This window comes from Microtus oregoni, unplaced genomic scaffold (assembly GCF_018167655.1).
Source record: "Microtus oregoni isolate MIOR12 unplaced genomic scaffold, Mior012 000037F_ref0000500, whole genome shotgun sequence".
Classification (NCBI taxonomy): Eukaryota; Metazoa; Chordata; class Mammalia; order Rodentia; family Cricetidae; genus Microtus; species Microtus oregoni.
Window position 1 is genome coordinate 9,748,326 of NW_024543096.1, and position 22,721 is coordinate 9,771,046.

Below are 22,721 nucleotides of genomic sequence, written 5' to 3' on the forward strand. Positions count from 1 at the left end.
AGGGCTCTGAGACACTGGATGGTATCTTGAGCATATATGAGACCTCAGGGCCTTCCTCCATAGTGACACACTTCCTCCAACAAGGCCACACCTCCTAATAGTGCCACTCCCTTTGGGGGACATTTTATTTCAAGCCACCCCAGATATTAATCAAGTCCCAGCAGCTTTGGGACCCTTGTTTACAAAAGCTGAAGGGAATGACCGATAGAGGCAGTGCTCCAGCTTCCGGTAAGTCTGACTGTAGACAACAGGTTGCTTTACATTGTAAGTAACCTGAAATAGTGGGTTGGTGACAGAGCTGGCAATGTGGGTCAGAGGTTTTGTTCCCATATGTGGTCAGACGCTGTCCACTTATATATTCAGTTGCTCATACTTATTTTCCTAAGGCACAAAGCTAGCACCACGTTCAACATAGAAGTAGCTGCAGAAGCAAGCACATACATGTGAACAGGCAACTATTATAATAGAAAATTTCCACATGAAACTGGAAATAGTTGTATGAAATATTGAGCATACATCTATAAAAATGTGTCATACTTTGAGAAAAGATGAATGATAGTCGTCTGATACATGTTTTATTATAAGCTCTTACTATAGGTGACTAGATGGAGTAACCTTGAATATATCCTCAGTGAGCATCTGAAGGCATGAGCTTCTGCTATAGGTTCCTCATCTCCTGGAAATACGAGCAGGCCATATCACTAACTTACCCTATGACAAGGGCTGATCTAAGATTTGTCCTAATAGATATCAATTTTCCTAAGACCATGGGAATTCTAAAGCAATATTGGAATTTAGTGGGTTAATACCTTGGAAAGTCAGAGAAATTGTCTTATGGCATTGCACGTTTGATGTGAAGTAGAAAGGGTAACTGTGAAGACGAATTAATAACAGAAAAGGGTGTTTTACAGATTGTTGGGCGTCAAATCCAGATATGTTGGGATATAATACTCAAAATAACGAAGCTGTTATGACTTGTTTCTAGGTTGTTTTGCCTACATGTCAAACATATCTTTGTGCCGGGACACATGTGGTTATGTGTTTCATTTAATGTCATTTTGCGTTTATCTTCCCTAATTGACTGTGGAATCCTCAAGCTAGAATGAGCTAGAATTAGTCTTACAAATGTTTGAGCTACGACCTATTAGTCTTGACTTTGCCAAATAGCATATGCTCAATACATGTTAATTAAATAAGCCAGCAAACAAATCTTCAGAGCCGTGGCATATTTGCCCAAAACATTCTGACTGTGCCGCCTGAGCCCGGAGAAAGGAATGGCCGCCAGCGCCAGGGCTGTTCTCCCGGGGAGAGATCCATACTTAATGTTTGATGACCAGTGAAAAGAGCGCGCGGAGGAACAGCTGTCTGGCTCCCTGGCACCCAAGCTCATAATTTAACATTATGATTTGTGAACATTTGTCCCAAACAAACCACATTCTGTCCTCTAAGCTTGATGGATTACAGCACTCTCCACTTGCGGAGGGTTGCTTTTGGAAAAGACAGCAAATGAGGCATTTGAAGGAGAATTTTGGCAAAAACTGCCAATATCCACTACAGACTAGCTTTGTTCTTCTCCTTTCTCCTTTTCATATTAAAAAAAATGCGAGAAAGACACCTCCATACTTCTTACCTTTTCTCTAGATGGCTATATTTTTATGACCCTTCACCATCATGTTAACCACATGTTTGGAGCAATTTTCCTGAAGACTCTGAGAGGCCTAATTTAATAGGTTCCATTTTCCTGTATGAAAACTATTTTAAGGGTTTCTTTCTCTAAAAATGTCTAAATTAAATTCTTACAAGTTTTAGTAACAAAATGGCAGTCTGAACTTGTTTAGCAGGTTCATGTGATACCCATACTTAGTCAGCTAAGGTCCCAATGTAGTAATTTTCCTCTTTAAAAAAATGTCAATATAGGCTTAACCAAATATGCCCAGTTTTCAGGCTATTGGTGGGTTTTACAGTCTGAAACACAATTGAAACATCATGGTAGAACCATGCTCAGGGACCAGGGACATATCACTAATCTGAAACATCATGGTAGAACCATGCTGGGGAACCAGGGACACATCACTAATCTACTTGAACCTTAATAGCTCAGGAAACCTTACTTACAACGCTTGCCTCAGAAGTTTCTTTGTCACCAGCAAGACAACACTGAGTGGGGGTTATTAGTCGGTGTTCTGCTCTAGGGTAGGAATGGTGAGAGTGGCCACTCTCCAGTGGTGGCTACTTCTAGTCAACATGACATTTTACTAACCAGCATTATGCTGCTTAGAAGTCAGTTTTCGAAGGGTAAATGAAGAGGGGACCAGTGTTGTGGTTTGGGTGACTGCTGTCTCACATGAATCCTGGTCATTTGAATATTTGGCCCCCAGTTGGTGGTTGTTTGGGAGGATTAGCATGAGAGGAAGTGTACCACTGTGGGTGGACTTTGGGGGGTCTCAAAAGTCCTTTGGAATTAGCTTTCCCTGCCTCCTGGTTGAGGCTTGAGATGTGTACTCTCAGCTGCTACTTCAGGCCCTTGCCGCCATGCCTTTGCTCTGTCATCATCAGCCCCAACCCTCTGGAACTGTAAGCCCAATTGAATTTTTTCTTTTATTAGTTGCCTTGGTCACGTGGTTTTATCACACCATTGAAAAGCAGGTGGATTTAACAGTGAGTTCTTCATTGGTGAAATTAGTAGCGTTTAGGTTGTGTAGCTTGGGTGAAATACTTCAGAGACAAGTGCTACTGCCATAAGAGAAAGCAATTGTAAACTTCCAAGCCTCGAATTCTTGGGCACAGCTCATAAATAGTCTATGTCCGGGCATTGCCTCAGGGTAGACAGGAGCCTCTCATTAGAGTGTGGCCACAGGGTCTCTGATGAACTCTCATGCAGGCTGATGGCTGAAGGAGCTGCGGCTTCATCATGCAAACAGCATAGTCAGGAAATTGCTGTGTACCTGTGTACTCATCAGGGCTGTATAATTAAAACTTACAACATGACAAATTTTGGCCTGACATTGACTTTTAATCCATTGGACATTATGGTGTAATGACACTTGGCCATGTAGACTCTTTGAAGAATCTCTTCTTTACATGCCACAAAGGGCTTAAGAGCTATGGATGACCAAATAAGTGATTACTTTAAAACATAATTTCTGTTTATGGGCAAGTTTGCTGTGTCCTAATTTCCAGCTTTCTTGTGTCACTCAAGGTACAGAGAAGTAGACTGGTAGGACCTCTCTCTCTCTCTCCCCCTCTCTTTCTTTCTATCTTTCTATATCTGTTTATATCCCTATTTTGGAGATTACTTGTAGGAAGGTATTTTGTGTGTTTGTGGAATCTTCCAAGTCTGAGTTTGTGGGACAGGTGCTTAGGAAGCCACAGGCTGGCACTCCATAGCACAGGCTGGCACTCCCTGGCACAGGCTGGCACTCCCTGGCACAGGCTAAAGTGACTCTTTACTGGTACGACTCAGGGAAGCCACAGTACTGCTGAAATAACTTTTCACGTGATTAAATCAGGCCCACTCAAATTATCAAGGATAATCTCTCCTGCTTAAATTAATTACGGACTTTAATCATCGTTACAGAATTTCTTCCCAGAAATCCCCAGGTAAAACAGGGCTGGAACCTACCCAAACTTACACTTCACAAAAACACACACAAAGAATTCAGTTTTGGTTTTTCAGGCAGCCAAGGTACCAACTCTTCCTGCCCATGCTTCCTGTCCATCTACTACAAAAGGTTGTTGATTTTGTTCAGTCTCATGGGATATTTTTCTTACTTTATTATTGTTTTGTCCATTTTCTAGAAATACAAGGTAGTGGAGTTTACCTTAACACCACTGCTTTTTCCTTCTTAAATTCTTGTTTGGATTTGCAACATGGGATTCTCCAGCTCAATTCTTTGACTAAAAGGGATTCTCTCTCAAAAGTATTTGTGAAGGAGACATCACATTCTCCTGCACCCTGTGCAGAGCAGCGACAGTATCGCAGAGGGCTGTGTCAGCGGCAAGCGCAGAGTGTAGCAGTGTAGCATTAAAAGCACTGAGTCCCAAGCTTTACTCTGATTCCTAGGACTTAATCCGACTAAAATTTGACACTTTAGCTTTAGTGTAGAGGAAGTGATGGTATTTCCTTTTAAGTGATCCGAAATAGTATTGGAAAAACATATCATAGATTCTTGGTATATGAGTGTCATTATCACTGAGCCATCAGCTATACCCTTTGCTGTACCAATACTCTGGTCACTTTCCCTTTTCTGAAGGGAATCCAAAAAGGCCAGAAAATGAAGACTAAGGAAAGCCTGGTTCTAACTGAACTGCAAATACAGTCACCATGTGACAAGGTCAAAAGTATAACACTGATAAAAACCAAAGGTTATTTATTATGCAATTAATAAATTATTACTAAGTCCTCCACGACAATATTATTTCTCTATTCTGTTGAGTTGAGGAATGGATATTTATTATATTTTCTACACTTTAGTAGTAGTTTTAAAAGTAGCCAGAAAAAGTTTTCCCCAAGGCCCAGTGATCATTGCAGAAGATGAGGCAGGAAGATTTGAAGAGCCAGAGACAGGGATGACTATAAGGAAACAGAATCTTCTGGACAGAGCAGGGTAGCTGCATATCCAGGTTCACAGCATTGAGGCAGCATGCAAAAGACTTGTACAAGCTAATTCCAGATAAAATCCCAACATAGGGTCATCCTTACCTAAGGAACTATTGGCATTTGATAGCTGGTTGGAGAGGAAGAGTCGTTTGTCTTTTTTAAAATTCTGTTTGTTTGTTTGTTTCAAGAAAAGAAAAAGCCCTAGCTGTCCTGAAACTCACTTTGTAGACCAGGCTGGCCTTAAACTCAGAGATCTGCTTACCTCTGCCAATTAAATGCATGTGCCACCATGCCCAGCAAGAGTCAGTTGTCTTTAAGGGTGGGGCCCCTAGGAAGGATGGCCACACTTCAGTGGAAGACTATATATCTCATAGTACATGACATAGTACATGAGCACCATCAATTGTAATTGATATACTAAAGGAAAAAGAGGACACAAAATTGGGTGGTTGGGAGAGATGGTGTTTGGGAGGAGCTGGGGGAAGTGGTGAATCTTATCAAAAACATTGTACAAAATTCTCAAAGAATGAAGAAAAAATCTTTTCTGTATTTATCAGTTATACATGAATTGTCCTTTATTCACTCGATAATACAAGATTTATGCTGTTATGTACATTCTGTTTTGTCTCAACCTTTCAGACCTACAAATAGAAGACAGTACAATATAGGTCAGGACTTTCATTTACTTTATCTTAGTCCAAAGGCCAAGAAGAAATCAAGCCTTTTAGAACTGGCAAAATTTAGTGCCTCTTACCTAGAACCAGAGAGTGTAAACATTTTACATTTATGTCTTTTTTAAATCTAATAAATTTTACACTTCAGGCCCAAAGAAATTAGTACTTGAGCTCTTGACTAGTAACAGGAGAAGATAGTAACAAGTCAGCATCAGTTTAGCAATAGACATCATTTTATAACTCAAAATACTTGAATTTCTAAAGAAACTTACAAAACAAACTTAGTGATTTCATAAGAGTTGACATACTATTTGGCTAGGAGATAAATCACTTACCTGATATAGGTAAAACATTTATTAATGAAATTTTGCTTTGATGTTACTTCCCTGCTTAGACTTTCTCCTCCCTTATTACTATGCCTACATAGTAGATATTAGGCAAAGCCCACAACTTCCTTATCCTTGCCTCAAAGAACAACTTGCAATCACAGAGCATACCATAAAATCTTCCTAACTACCTAGATACCTCTCTTATTTTCTTCCTGATCTGGTTGCCATCAAGTATTGTTTTGATTAGGTTAAATAGTCCCAGAGACAGCAAAGTACTGGGTGCAAAGGTGAAAAAACATGGTTTTTGTCTTTAGCAAGCTATGGTAGTCCATTTTCTATTACTATAACAGAATGCCACAGATGGACAATTTTAATACAGAATGTCAGTGTCTGGTGGGAGCATTCACATTGTGAAAAGACCCTATAAGAGAGCAAGAGGGAGTCCAGGAAGGTAAAGATGCTCTGTAGCCATCCACTCCTGTGAAAATGCTTGCTGTGTAGATAATAGTATTAGTGCACTGTGAAGGACGAGCACACAGAGTCTAAACATCTGATAAAACCCTCCTTTCAACGGTACCGTTAGTTTGACAATTCAATTGCTGGATGTGGCACATCTTTACTGTGAGAACTGGTGAGATGGAGGTGGAAGCAGACATTCATGGAGTGGTAGAGAGGTAGGTGGTGAGATTGGTAAAAGGGTGGTTTCTGTGGTGGAGCACAAGTGCTGGGTTCTTCAGTGGAAATCCACGGCTCCAGTATGTACTGCCTGAGATGATTTTCCATCCAGAACAGGTGTTTGCTGGGAAATGCAGGGGAGGAGGAGAAGGTGTGTTTTGTGTGTGTGTGTGTGTGTGTGTGTGTGTGTGTGTGTGAGTGCGTACATTTCTATGTATTTCTGCCTGAGATGGGGGAAATAAAGGCTTCTTGGTGGAGGGAATTGCATACACAAATAACCAAAGGGTTAAGAAACTTTGTTATTCTTGGGAAGCTGCCAGTCAATCATACTTCCTTAGCAATTCAACAAAGCACTGGAGGGGTAGGTTTTATAATGCGAGGTAGAGGGGGAAAGACCAAATTTTAAGGACAAGTGAGGGAAGAGGAATTTGCATTTTATCCTTGAATGGGGATGACTGGGCAAGTGTAAAGAAATAGTGTCAAATTGACCAGTTAATAGGCTATGAAAGCTTGATTAGAGGTGACCAAGAGCAGGAGAAAAAGGCCACAGTGAATGCTTTGGTAGTAACATAAGTACAGGATAAAGGAGAGAGGTGGACATTAATTAATAAATTCATTCATCCTCCACCAAGTTCTAGTCGAATACGGAAGATGTGTGAAGCCTGTGGGATAGGGAGGTGAACACATAATTGTTCCTTCATGCCCATTGTTAGGAGGAAACTCGGGGCAAACTCCTCCCATGCTGAGCTTCTGAGATTTTCCCACTGGGATTTAATATGGTACCCATGAAGAGCCTTAGGCTCAGTTACAAACCTGCCTTTGTGGTTTTTTTAGCTGAGGGCCCTTGGGCAAGTTACTGAATTCATTAGTATACCTGTAGCAGAGATGACTGTCTATATAACAAGACTTTTGCTGTGGGACAATGATCTTGTACCCTGTAAAGATTTGTTACTTGTATTTGAATAAAACACTGATTGGCCAAGTAGCTAGGCAGGAACTATAGGTGAGGAAACCAGGTAGGAAGTAGAGGCGGGGCAATGAGAACTAGAGAATTCTGGGAAGGGAAAGATTCAATCTTCAGTCATCACCTAGACACAAAGGAAGCAAGATGAAAATGCCTCACTGATAAAAGGTACCAAGGCACGTGGCTAACACAGAAAAGAATTATGGGCTAATTCAAGATGTAAGAATCAGTTAATAAGAAAGCCTGAGCTACTAGGCCAACCAACCAGTTTATAATTAATTTAAGCCTCTGTGTATTTCTTTAGAACAAATGGCTGTGGGACCAGGCGGGACAGAAACCTCTGTCAACAGGCTTTCATGAAGATGAGTGAGCAAAATGTACACAAAGGACTCAGCAATGCTGGCTACATTACTAATATCTCTTGCCTGCCAGTTTAGAGCTAGGGGGACAATGAGAAGCCAGAATAGAAGTGAAACAGGGAGTGGGAGGTAGGCTTATCAGGTGTGACATGAGTGATTTTTAACTGTTAGAGGAGGCCAACACAAAATTGGGGCTGCATTAGAGTGACTGTCTTCTCCTTGATCATCTCCAGATCTTTAAATAGCACTCATGAAGGAAGGGTAAGCTACATGCAGTACAGAAGATGCTGTGACTGTCTTTCAGGACCTGGGTTATCACCTCTTCTTGATTTCTCTGACTTTAAGTGCCGATAATCTTTGGCTTCAGTGTTTCCTGTCCTTTTCACTGCACGAGCTGTGCTCAATTTGGGAGCAGATGAATGAATTCAGGTCAGAGTTGAATATAGGAAGATGTGAGCCTAGTATTAAGAAGATATATAAGGGGGAGACATAGACAGAGAGGAACCAGTGGTCAGAGAGAAGGGACCTGCCGGAGGAACCATCTATTTAGAGGGAAGGGCTTTGATGGCTTCTCTACTATTGCTTTATTCATCCAAAGCTTCTAGCTGATGACTGTCAAAACTCACATTTCAGGCCGGAGGACAAGCCTAGAATTAGCACAAGATGCACTTGAGTACAAATTACTCTGGAGGTAAATCGTGACCACCTGAAATTGCTGATAGCTTGGGGACTAACTATCATCATTCTCCTTTAAATGTATGTCTCACATTATAGGAAGAAATTCTATATAAAACAATATGAGGTCTCACACCTGAGGATAGATAATATCTTAGATCTTTCTGAGATTGCAGCCTGGGAAGTCAGGAATGTCTGTTTCTGTGTTGCCATGGCAACTTCTCCCTCTTAATGATAGGAAGGAAGATAGAGGTCATGTTGGTGGGCTGTTTAAATGTTGCTCTGATCATGCTTTTTATTTCCGTGGGGGAAAGAGAAAAAGGCAATAGGCAGGAAGAAAAAAAAAACAAGGATAGAAAATAAAATATAAGAGATAAAGGGATTCCTGTGAGTGATTTTTAAAATAGATTTTGTTATTGAAGGATTTGTATTAATTCAATTGGATTTAGCATCTAATAAGAGAATTGAAGATGAAATCTCTAACACTTGAAGGTGTAATGAGCGTTCAAGTATCAGATGATGCAATGGCCTCTCTTTTATTGTGGAGAGGGACTTTAAAGTAGATTTCAGGGAACACAGAAAGAGGCTATAAAAGCTGTCACTTAAGATTTAGAGCAAGGGGCAGGACAGCTTTTCTTTAAATTAATGTGGCTTCTTTTGGTGATTTTTATTCCCTTTTTGAACTCACAGTTTAGAACTGAGTAAACCCTCAGTTAAGTTAGAGGATAGGGTACCATGAGTCAGGGACATTCAGAAGTATAGAGCCAAAGAGATATTGGAGAAGCTAAAGAATGAGGATGTGGTTATGTTTTGCATATTTTAAATGGGCAGGGGAAGAAGAGGAGAGAAGGGGAGGAGGAGGGATGATGGACAGAAAGATAACTTGGAGATTAGGATGAACTGAAATTGCACCCTCCTTGCCCTATGGCTGTAGGACAAGGGGAGGGATAGTGGCATGGGACTCTGGGACTGGGCAGCCTGGTGAGAGCTGTGACCATGGAAAAGGTCATCTGTTAGGAGGAGACAAGCTGCTACTGCAAATGCCATCTAAATCAGTGTGTGTGTGTATGTATCCTCCTTGCCACTCTTCAAAATTTTCATTTTCCAATCTCTTTTATTGCTTCCTATTGACCAAACCTAACAAGAAGCCAATCACTGAAGGACCCCAGGAAACAGATGCTGTGGACCGGCCTCCTGTCATGCAGAACAGATGAAGGGAGATTGTAAGCAAAGGGCTCAAGGGAATGTGGGATAACTAAAGACTAGGAAAAAGGCTGAGCTGTAAAAGATTTCAAAAAGAATGTGGACTTATTATTTCAAAATGCATGCCAGGCCAAATATATTCAGAACCCTTCTTCCTCGAGCACATAGTTAGTGGCAGTGAATGTATCCTTCTACTTGTGACAGTCTCTTTTAGTATCAGAATGTGATTTCCCCTCACAATACTTTTGTAGAATAACATGGATTATTTTTCTAAAAAGCTAAGTATATAAGTTCCATGTCAGTTTAAAAAAATCAATCAGAAGTGATCAAAGTTGAGCTATAAAATCCCCCAAACAAAATTCACACACCAAAATCTAGGCCCAAAGTCTTTGCAACACAACGAACTCCTATACAGTCGGAGTAGGCATGGAGTTTCACATTAAATATTACACTCTCAACATCAAGTATATTTTATATAAATTATTGTACTGTTCTAATGTGTGATGATGTTTTTATTTATTTGTAAATTTTTAAATAACGAAGCTTATAAAATACAACCCTCCAAACCACAAAAATCCTCAAAACAAAAAACCACTCCCCTAAACTGAACTCCTAGCAGGATGCTGACTTAGAACCCCAGAATGCTGGAGTCAGAACCCAGATCAGCATCCTTGCACAGGTTGCCTGACTACCATGCTTACCCAGCTTCATGTTGAACTAACTTTTTGGGACATTGCCTTCTTGAGTCAACCTGTGCCATTTTCAGACTGTTAGCAAAAAGCTCATTGTGTTAAACAATCTGCCTTCTGCAAATCTCCAACTGGGGCTGTGTTTTGCTGTCTAGGGTCAAACACAAGAACTAACCCCTTTGCTCTATGACATTCCTTCAAATGTTAAAAGATGGAAATCATGTGCCCCTGACTGTGACCTTTTTCAGGCGAAACCTCTGCAAGTTCTTCAGAGATTTCTTCTCTTGTGGTTAATTTTTCTGTTCTTGTTATTATTGTCATATCTTTTTACTTTCACTTTTTGTGGTGGTTTGAATAATAACGACCCCCATGGACTCACAGATTTGAATGAATTTGAATGTCGATCAACAGGAAGTGGCACTATTAGGAGATGTGACATTATTGGAATAAATGTGGCTTTGTTGGAGGAAGTTTGTCCCTGGGTGTAGGCTTTCATGTTTCCGATGCTCAAGACAGGCCCAGTGTCTCTCTTTCTTCCTACTTCCCACTGATTCAGATATAGAACTCTCAGATCCTTCTCCAACACCATATCTGCCTGCATGCCACCGTGCTTCCTATCATGATGATAATGGACTGAACCTCTGAATTTGTAAGTCAGCTCCAATGAAATGATTTCCTCTGTAAGAGTTGCTGTGGTCATGGTGTCTTTTCACAGCAATAGAACCCTATTGATTTTCTCCTCCCAACTTGTGTGCTCTGGGAATCAAACTCAGGGTTGTCGGGTTTGGTAGTAAGTGCATTTACCCATTGAGCATCTTGTCACCCAGTGTCATACCTTTGACACAAACCATAGGCTCACCTCTTTTGTCAGCCCCCAGTGAATGAGTAGGTCAATCCCTGAGTCCTTCCTTACCTGGAAGTTTTGCCCTTTTATCTTCATGGGGGAACTCTTTCTTTAATATCCAGCTCAAAGAGCAGGCACTCTCTCTAGCTTTCCTCCACTTTCCCAATCCTGAGTCTCTGCCCCTCCCAAATCAGAATATATTCTCTTTGTATTCCCATGGTACACACTAATTCTCATGTTTTCTACATACATTTGTTTGGTAGACATGTATACTTATATCTTAAACTGGTCCACTGTTGGGGTTCAGAGGTTTTCCATATGAAATTTGAAGTGATTGTTATTTTTGGGTAACCTTTGACAGGTCAAGTAAAATGTAGATGTTGAGAACTTTGTTGAAGGCCTGGTACATGGCAGGGATTCAAATCCTGACCTTTGCCTTACAGAAGTCTCTTTAGTTTCATGAGGTCCCATTTTTAGTTGTTTATTTTAGTGCCTGTGCTATTGGTGTTCTGTTTGGAAGTTGTCTCCCACGTCAACATATTCAAGGCTATTCCCAATTTTTTTCTTCTATAAGATTCAGTGTGTTTGGTTTTATGTTGAGGTCTTTGATCCACTTGAACTTGAGTTTTGTGCAGGTTGGTAGATAGAAATAGAAAGTCGAATGCAACTTCTGGAACTACATACAAGCCTATACTTTCTGGAATAGTTTGTCTAGACAAGACCATTTTATCTTCAGAAATATCCCTATCCCAGCTATCCAGATATGGGTAACAGTGGGCAACTGAGTTCAGCAATGGCAGTGAGGAGGAAGGAGCTGAAGTTTTAGCATAGAGCCTTGATTAGGGTTTGGCAGAGTTTGTTCCAAGTTTTTTTTCTAATAGACATGAGGGCTATTTCCTTCTTGATCTTCTCTTCTGGCTCCAGGAATGCCCACACTTTGCTTTCATCTCTTCTCTCAGGACAGGTTTTCTTGTTATTTACTTATTTGTCTGTTTTAGTTTTTATTTCATGTGTGTGTATGTGAATATGCACGTTTCTTTGTGTCTATGTGGAGCTCCAGAGGTTCACAGGTCATCATTGGCTATCTTCTTTTCTCCACATTAGGTTTTAAGACAGAGTCTTTTATTAGATCTGGAGCCTGCCAGGCAAGACTTTCTGTCTCTACCTCCCCAGCACTGGGACTACAGGCTTGTCTTTTACATGGGTGCTGGGGACTGGACTCAGGTTCTAGTTGAGTTTTCGGTTTTTGTTCTCTAAAGATGAATTCTTACTCAGACTTACCTTTCTGCTTGCTCCATTCACTCTGGGTGACCTTTATCAGGTCTAGCACTGAGCTACTATTTACCAATGACTGTTTTCTTTGCCTCAGGTCTACTCTAGCTCCAATTTAGTAACTAATTAAGCTACTTGCCCCCTAGATGTCTTATGAACAACACTCAGCTCAATAACTGAACTGAAGTAAATTATTTTTTTTCCAGTTAGATGTACTGTTTTTTTTTTCATTTCCTTCCTCTTTGAATAGATTTCCAAGCTAGACATCTGCTTCCTCCTCTGACAGTGCCACCAATTACCAAGTCCTGGAAATGTCTAAATATGTTGGGATTCACTTTTGAATCCTCCCACTTTTTGCTAGTTTCTGCCACTTGCCTCCTTGACTGAATTTCTGCAACTGTCTTATCATTGCCCATCCAGAAAGTAGTTGTCAGAATGTAACCTGAGTGCTCCTCCACCAACCACGTTGTTCTTTTGCATAAAGTTCAGCAGTAGTTTCAGGATATTCAATGTCAGTGCCTTTAGGTGATCAGCAAGGTCTTTCCCAATCTGTAACCTCTCAAAGCTTGACACGTCATCGAGTGTTCTTCATCATGAACCCTGACTCAACTGACTCACCCATACTGAAAATATTTTATTTTTGATGAGTTTGTAACAATTGCATATATCAGAAAGGTTTAGGGAGATATGTGTGGTATGTGCTGATAAAATTCAGTACTTATTCATGCCCTCTTTATAGTTTCTAGACGTCACTATACTACGTTGAGGTTACATATTACATACAAGACAGAATGCTTAATGCTTGCCTTCTTCTGTCTTGCTTATTTTTATCCATCATAGTATCTTTCAGTTCCATTGACTCATTGCCGATGACAGATCTTTATTCTTCTTCTTTTTTTTTTTTTTTGATTTTTCGAGTCAGGGTTTCTCCGTAGCTTTTGGTTCCTGTCCTGGAACTAGCTCTTGTAGACCAGGCTGGCCTCGAACTCACAGAGATCCGCCTGCCTCTGCCTCCCGAGTGCTGGGATTAAAGGCGTGCGCCACCACCGCCCGGCTCTTTATTCTTCTTTATGGCTAAATTATATCTTATTGTGCATATCTGCCACAATTTCTTTACTCATTCGTGTATTGATGGTTACTAGCACTAGAATCTTTGTGCATGCCCTTTCTGCAGTGTGAAACAACTTCCCCTTAGTTCATTGGAGCTAGAGCTTTGTGTCTAGACCTTGCTTCTCTACAAAGTTCCCTATGACTTCTGTAAGACTTCTTTAGCACCTCAAATTCTGTCAGGAGCCTTCCATCTATGCTTGTGGCATTCCATACCCAGTCTGAACGTACCTATTATACTATGTTGCAATTGCCAGGAGTTGCTCATCTCCTACATTTAGTCATTTGTTTTCTTCCCCTCCATAACATTTTCGCCATGCTTGGTAGAAATAGTTTGGGGCTGTGCTTCTTGTAGCATCAACTTTATGATTCTAGAGCAACAGATGTAGAGACAGCTGAAGTTCGATTCTGAGATGCTCTTGCTAATCATGGAGACCCTCTAGTTTATCTCTGACCTTATGTACCACATGATGGTGGTCAACCCCAGGTAGAGGAGAAAATGGAACAGAACCTGGACATGAGGGATACATATTCCACGACTTTACTTTAATGAATCATAATGGTGGAATGCCTTATAACCTAGCTGCGAGGGAGATTACAGAGTCTGGCCAAACCGGAGTCATTTGAGAAGCAATAATATTCTTTGCAATGTGTACAGAGACACCCAGGAACCTGTGTTTGGTGCTGTCTAGGAACAATTTAGCAATAGTCCCTTCTAGATGATGATGATGAATGAGCTTCTCTATGGGAGAATCTCTAGTTACAGAAGTAACTCTGTCTGCAGCTGCTCATTTTTCCTACCAATAATTCAGAACCTGGAATCACCGTCAACCCTTGGCTAGCTTTGCAAGGTCTCCTTTTTGATCAAGAACTAGAGACTTTGAAAACCAAGGCTCTCCTCTGGTATCTAGCTTTGGCTCCTATTGGACATTCGGGACCCCAAAACTTTTCCAGAGGCTGCAGTGTCGGCTCCTCAGTAGAGGCTCCTACTTTCTGAAAGCCAAGCTAGTTACATCTCTGATGAGGGGTCCAATGCCTAGCAGCAATTTGTACAGATGGCTCAGTTGTTGATTGGAAAAATCGTAAGTGTGAGTGCCAGAAAAAAGATGTTTTTTTATACCAGCAACCACATTTTAGTAGCATGTTTAACTCCAGGGATTTTATAAATAGTGAGACACACAAACTTTGGGTTACTATAGAGGGTTGGGAGACTCCTGAGAACCTAGATGTCCTAGTCCCTCTTTCAACATCTACCCCCAGTAGCCTGCCATCCCCTTTGTCTACTCCCTTGTCTTTTCTAAACAGCAGGGTGACTTTAGAGACATGGTCCCACTCCATAGGTAAGATGTTTTGTTTTATTACTGTTATCTTTTATAGAATCAGAATCTTTTCTTATAGTCCTCCTTGCACAGAGCTATTTAAGCCATTTCCACAGGTCTGTTAATTGGCACCACCTTTTTTGTACCACGTGACCCTTTGCAGTCTACAGATCTGTATATGACACTGTAGAGTCAGAGAACGACCCACCTTTGAGAGGCTCCCGGAGCAGTGTCTTCCATCCACATCCTTAGAGGTTAATAGTCGTATTGTGTGCTGTTGGTAAGTGCCTTGTTCTTTCTCTTCCTCTACCTCTTCTTAACCCCAGCCCAGCGAATGCAAAGATTTCCCATTCTGGGGAAGGGCCAATGAGTCAGGCTATGCTACACCACCCAGCTCCTGTTATGGTCACTTCAGCCAGCACTTTTCCATGGGCTCTTTGGGGACCTTCATGGTGAGGGGAAGGCATCTGCTCTCTCTGCTTGAAAGAGAAGAGGAACAACCTTCTGGACAGGAATCAAGAAGCTGTGGGCCAGTTCAAAAGAGGCCGGTACCCAAGAGGATGGAATATTTGTGGAAGCAGGACATGGAGAAAATAGGCTGAGTCAAAAGTTTGGAGAGTGGAACTATCGGAAGTGGAAACACTGATGTAGTTTTTAGGCAGGGGATGTAGACCCTTGCCTGGCAGAGGAGACTCAGAGGTAGTATTGGAATTCAAAAGACGCAATGAAACTAAACATCATGACTCACTAACACTGATTCCATTTCCTCCAGGACACACACGCACACACACACAGACACACAGACACACACACACACACACACACAGGCACACATGCACATGCACACACACATTCACACATACTTACATGAGCTGAGAATATGTATGTGTCTCTCAGGCATAGTCACAGGTAATATAGACTATTCTCAAGATAGAGAGGATATGTGGGTCTGTCTCAGAACTGGGGCAGTGTGCTCTGTGTGTGTGTGTGTGTGTGTGTGTGTGTGTGTGTGTGTGTGTTTGCAAACACTTACATTTGGACTGGGTGGAGAGGTGAATCCATTAACTCTCTAACTCAGGGCTCTCTCCCTTCAGAGAGAAATGGCTAAGAGGATCACAGTTTCGGTCAGGAATACATATGTCCTCGAGCCTCTAGATCAGTGGTTCTCAACCTGTGAGTTGCAACCCAATTTGGGGATCAAATAGCCCTTTCACAGATGTGGTCTAAGACCATCAGAAAACACAGATATTTGCATTATGATTCTAAACAGTAGAAAATAATAGTTATGAAATAGCAATGAAAATTCCTTCATGTTTAGGGGTCACCACACATGAGAAATAATAAAGGGTCGCAGCATTAGGAAAGTTGAGAACCATGGCTTTAGATGATGGTTGACCCAAGGATAATGTGGGACCAGTGTGAAAACTGTCAGAGCTGCAACCCCTTCATTACCCGATCACCCCTAATGGCTTTTGAGGAAGAGTAGAAGAATTTCTCCTTTCAGAGCCTCTATCCATTCATTTCTCCATGGTACTACCTCCTCTTCTTTTTCCTCCCTTCTCTTCCTCCTCCTTCTCCTTTCTACCCACCTCTCTCACAGTGCCTTGCTGCTTGATTTTTGGATTGCCACTGTTCCCCTGAGTCACAGAGGAAAAGCCTATCATGTCCTCACTCTGCTACTTTGTTAAGTTGCCAAAGGACCCATGAATGAGAATGTGGAGGCAAGAGAAAGAGAATTGTGTTTCGAGTGGGAATGGTCTCAGGCACAAGTGCAGCTGTCCTCATTTCCTATGAAGCCCACACTCATCTTTGTACATATCACCTTAGTTCTGAGAAGCAGCTTTTGGCTTTGTTGTGACAGCCATGTGACTTCTACAATTTACTAGGAAAATGATCCATGCCAACCTCTTGAGGGCTTAGTTTTTTAGTTCGAAATAGGGCAACAGCAGGGTTGTTTTCAGGTTTCAATTAGTCAAAGTACAGCAAACCATTATCCCAGTGATTAGAATAGTGTATGTATTCAACAAATGTCAGTCTTATTAGGATTGTCCTTGCAAAGCACAGACACATTAGGACCAGTCTGAATGCAGTTCTACTAGCTGTGGGGTTTTAGGCACATTGGTTTACCTCTCTGCCTCAGTTTATGCATATTTATTTATGTGTATGCATGTATATTTATATAAACGTATGTTGCGTGTGAATAGGCTCTTTCAAAGGCTAAAAAAAGGGTATCTAATCTAGAGCTGGAGTTACAGGCAGTTGTTGGATGCCTGACCTGGGTTCTGGGAACTGAACTTGAGTCCTCTGGAAGAGCAGTTCATTCTCTTAATCATTGAGCCACCTCTCCAAGGCCCTTTATAGAATTTTAAAACAGGAAACTAATTGGATATAGCTTCAGGGATTATTGAAAGGCGGGACGAATGCATCCAAAGTGCTTAGAGCATTGTCCAGCACCTGGTTAGTGCAGTAGGCAGGAGCCATTAGTATTGCCTTGCAGTAGAAGGAGATTGCCCTTACCTCAAGGGGAGAGAGAAGCTTACTTTTCATTCTTAGCTTCTCTCCAAAGGGCAGAAAAGATAATAGGAGTTGACAGTGTCTTTTTAGATGAGAAGTGCGGTTGCTCTCCTATAGTTAAGAAGACTGTATTGAATAATTTAAAATCGCTGAGAAAAGATTGCAGATTTTCTCAAAGCATGCACAAGAGGCCGCATTCTGTGAGGTGATGAATATTGAATTAACTTGATAGTGAAAATTACTTTACAATATGTGATTGTATTAAACCTTCATTCATCATATACCTTAACATTATCCATATAACTTTTATTTGTCAATTATGTATCAGTAAAACTGAGTAGGCACAAATGTACAAATCCACTGTTATTATTTTAGATATGAGGACCATTTTGTTCTTTGGACCAGAAGATTATGAACATCCAAACATTTTCACGAGGCACATTAAATATGGATTTGAGACTCAACTCTTACTTTAGGGATTATCTTGTGTTGTGCTGCTGTGGCCTGTAAAGTTATGATCTTATTTGAGAACACCTATTAAAAGTAAATTTAGTTGCTGTGAAGAACTTTTAATGACTTGTGTGATCAAAGCTGCTAGGAGGCTTTATATATTTTTTTCAATTTTATAATAAAGCTTTCTCTTTGTGAATCTTATCAATTCTATCAGTTTTTTTTTTAGTCGTTCGGTGCATGAAGAAATCGCATACATAACTCAGCACCAGTCCATTATTTTAATTCTCAGAGAAACAGAATCTCATGTGAGTTTTGGGTTTCCATGAAATGAGTCTTCCCAAAGCCAAAGAATACAGTTGGGGGGTTATTTAATATTCAAATGAACAGAAAGCAGAAGGGAGTCTTATGACTGCCAGGATTCTGGGAGGAGCGAACGGCTTTTCTATAGTCAGAAAGTGCATGCTCTACAACTGTAAACAAAGAGGAAATAAACAGGAGGCCTGCAAAAGCCTGGACCTTATAGGTAAGGATGAATGTAGGAACCAAGGAGGCAGAACCTGGAAGCTGAAGAAGCCTGAAGCCCTAACTTCCTGGTCTTGAGAAAAAACTGCAGCAGAAGGAAATACGATTTAAGCAAGGTTCAGCTTGTATGCAATGTGGTAGCCATGTTTTGATCTTTTCGCATGAACAGAGTTTCCCTCCTCCTCCCCATTTCCTTTCTATACTAGGAGATATATTTCCAAGGCTTTGCTGTGGTTCTTAAGTCTAAAGATCATAGGTCCTAACTTGGTTTTGAACTGTCTTCCAAGTATGTTTGTATAGCAAAGTACTATAGAAGATATTTGTATCTCTCTACCCAGAAACAGTTGGGATGGCGTAGATCCTTTTTCCCTCCAGAGCAAGGATCAGGCAGGATATTGACCTGGTGACTCCATAGTAAGTTTTCCGTAGGGAGATAGAATGGCAATTACTTTTCCTAGGATGTGTGATCAATGGAAGCTTGACTTTTTAATTTTTTATTGGTATATATAATATCTGATTCAAACATAAAATACTGTTGGTTTTAGTGTGCTATTGGCTTGAACCCTAAAAACAGCATAACTCTTTTTATAAGGTTCCCACCAAACATTTGCATGTCTATAATAAAAGTCAAAACATATATGTTTTAGTCTGCTATTGGCTTGAATCATAAAAACAGAATAACTCTTTTTATAAGGTTCCCACCAAACATTCGCATGTCTATAATAAAAGTCTAAACATATACATATATGTATTATAGTTATGACTATAGGTAATATTTTATGGAATATATTTCTAAGGCAGTAGGATTGACAGCTAAGCTTGTTACAGCTTCACACATCTGTAACAGGAAGCCTCTTCCGCAGGCTCATTCCTGGCTGTACATTAGAAATATGCTTTTCCACTACCTCATTCTTCAGTCCAGACATCTAAGGGAACATTCACAATGAGACCTCAGCAGCGGTCTGGATGTTGTGCCTTTGCTAAGTTAACCAGCACAGGGAGCAGTGTGCATCTCTGATGCCACTTTTACCTTTGAGCTTGGCATGCTGACATGATTCTGAGTCCCAGACATGGATCTGGTGAATTTAAACGATTGATCTAGACAGATTATTGATTCAGTTTTGCATAGCTGATCCCACAGACAGTCTCCAGGCCCACCCTATGTGAAGAGATCTGTGGTGACAGCGAATTAGAGAGGAGACAACAGTCTTAACCAAACACAACAGGTCTTTCCCTTCCAGTGTTACCCGGACGGTGTGTTCTGGAGACTGTATTTGCAGGCTCCCTCCGGGGTTTAGGGAAGGGGCTGCAATCCTAAAGCCTCACAGCCTCCCTGTGTAGAGACCATGAGAGCAGGACAGGTCTGAGCTTCTCAAGCTTTCACCCAGCCCAGCACTGTGCACACCCTTCTTTTGTCTTCCCGATGATATAAACCACATGAAAGATAAACCACCAGATGCAATACAACAAGATTCATTCTTTCTGTCATCTGGCCGGCCTGACTTTCCTGTATATGGGCGTTTTGAGGGCTTATCTCTCTGCATTCTGTTCCTTTTATGGCGCTTGCAAGTGTGTGTGTGTGCTTGCATGTATCTTAGTATGAGCGCACTTACCTGTGTGGAAGACAGACACTGATACTGAATTGCCTTCCTCAACAGCTTTCTACTTTATTATTATTTAAAGACAAACTGGGTGTGCCTGTGTTTTGTGGGTGTTTAGAAGTGTGCTCACCAATGCTGGCACCTGCAGAGGCCTGAGGTCGAAGCCAGGATGTCTTCCTTGATCACGTCTCCACTTTATGTATTGAGAGAGGGTGTCTCACTGAAGAGAACCATTTTGACTAGACTGCCTGGCCAGCCATCCCCAGGATCAGCCTGTCTTTGCCTTTTGTGCCAGGTGTGTGCTAGCACATCTGACTTTTACATGGGTGCAGGTGACCCAAATTCAGGTTCTCACGCTTGCACAGCATGCCCTTGCTGATAGAGCCATACCTACCTTTCCAGACTTTCCCACCCTTTAATTCTAAAGTCTTTGGCTAGCATACTTTGTCTAATTATATTTGTATTATATTTGTAAATATAATTATGAATAGTATTTATAAGATACTACTGGGCAAATATTTCCTCCTTTTGTCATTAAATAAATTCAGGTTTTAGAATGACTTTTTCAAAGACTTATTTTTACTTTTTTATGTGTATGAATGTATGTTTTTTATTTCTTTGTGAGTGTATGTCACATGTGGTCCTACGAAGCCAAAAGAGGACATTGGATCTCTTGGAGCTGGGGTTACAGGGGCTTGTGAGCAACCCAATATGGGTACTGGGAACTGAATTCAGGCAAGTTCTCTTAACGGCCAAGCCAACTCTCCAGCCCCTAAGTGAGTTTTTTAATGCTCATTTTCTAAGAAAGTTTCAGGCTTAATCTTTTAACCCCCATTTTGCTTTTTATATTGTACCAATGTATAACTGTATTCTCATCCACATCTTTATCATCTTCATGACAAGACATCTCTGTGTGTATAGTGCCAAAGCTTTGTTTTCTTTAAAATAGAATTTGGGAATTTCTATCTGGATAACCTGAAAGTTGTTATCTTCCTGTCTTACTCTCCCAAGTATCTCCAGTCTTTATAATCACATGACACATGATCATTTAAAAATATCAAGTAGACTGTGAAGCTTTAGTGTTTTTCCTTCCCAGCACCAGGTTTTATCATGTCTGATGTATCTTTGAGCAGTCAAGAAAGGGCCCATGTCACTCTCCAACTTTTCTATTTCTTGCGCCCAATAACAACATCAATATTTGTTTGCTTGTTTTTAAATAGTATAACTCTAGGTGTTTAGTATGAATTTCCACTTTCCTTTTGTAAAATGTTATCTGAGTGTCCCACTGGAAAGTTAAACTTCAATCTGTAAAAAAACTACACACATGTATTTTTTTTCCAAGCAAGCATCTACTCCTGACTTCTTTCTCTTTCCCTCTCTCTCTCTGTGTAGGTGTGTGTGTGTGTGTGTGTGTGTGTGTGTGTGTGTGGAGTGTGTGACCGTGAGTGTGAGGGGTGTGTAGGTGTGTGGGTGTGTGTGTATGTGGCTGTAAGGGTGTATGGGTGTGTGGGAGTATGTGACCATGAGTGTGAGGGGTGTGGGTGTGTAGGTGTGTGGGTGTGTGGGTGTGTGGGTGTGTGGGGTTCTGTACCTCTGTTTATGTGGATCAGTCTCTTGACCATTTCCCTCTTTTTCAGCCAGAGACAACCTGTTTATTTGCAGCATTGTAGAAATTCTTTTCTATTGTGCCCAGAAATTTTGTCACTTCCCTTCAACTGATGCGTGAGGTGTTTGGCTCTGACAGTGCAAAGCACAAACTGATATAAGAACGGCGTCACCATGGTGATGCTGCTTGTTTTCTCACTCTGTATTCCCATGGTCACATGGTAGTTTACATCTCTATCACACATTCTGCTTTGTTACGATAGGAGAAGCTCCTCAAGGGTGGAGGCCATGCTGCTCGATTTCTTCCTATCTAGAACATTCTCCATTCTCCACATTTCTGTTTTCTTTCTCAGAAGTAAACTTTCTATTGAGTTTTTCACTGGATTTGATAAAGTGTGGGGACTTTTACCCTTCTGGTGTCCTGATCTAGTCTGCACCCACTGAGTGGAAATTGTTCCTGAAACTCCAATAGTAACACTCGTGCTCAAGATACACATGGTTGCTTGTTCAACCTGCATACAGTGCTTTCCTTGGGATCAGGTCCCAAACACGATTGGGACATACCATATTTCTCGTCTGTCTACATCCCCTACCATTCCCTTTCCTCTAGACAACATGTGTTACTCATATTCTTTACATGTCTTGATATGTATGTTAGTCCCTAATTGTTTTTAGATTCTGTAGATTGTCTCTACTTTCATCATCTCTGTTGACATGTCCATTTCATAAATTTATAACCATTTTCTATTTTATATCAAACCTTCCCATAATATAAACAAAATTAGTGGTGTTTTCTGCTGGTTGGGACTTTATCTTGCTGCCTATTAGATCACAAACATTTTTTAGCCACATAAACTTTCTCATCTTTTTTACAGTTTGTAGTGACATTCATAAGGTATGGACTTTGCCATCTTGGGATGGGGGTTAGAGACAGGGTTTCTTTGTGTAGCCCTGGTTGTCTAGGAACTCTCTTTGTAGACTAGGCTGGCCTTGAACTCACAGAGATCCGTCTGCCTCTGTCTCCCAAGTGCTGGGATTAAAGGCATGCACAACGACCACCCAGTTTTAGAGTTTGCCATTTTAAACATATATTTATTGTTTTTTGAGAACGTCCTATATGAGCAATGATCACGTCTCTACCATTTCTGTCTGCCCCTCTCCCTCTAATTATTATTCCATACATAGACACATGGATACACACACACACACAGGGGGGGGGGAAGAGAGAGAGGGAGAGAGAGAGAGGGAGAGAGAGAGAGAGAGAGAGAGAGAGAGACCTACTGAATCCATTTAGGTTTGCTCATCTGCACATATGT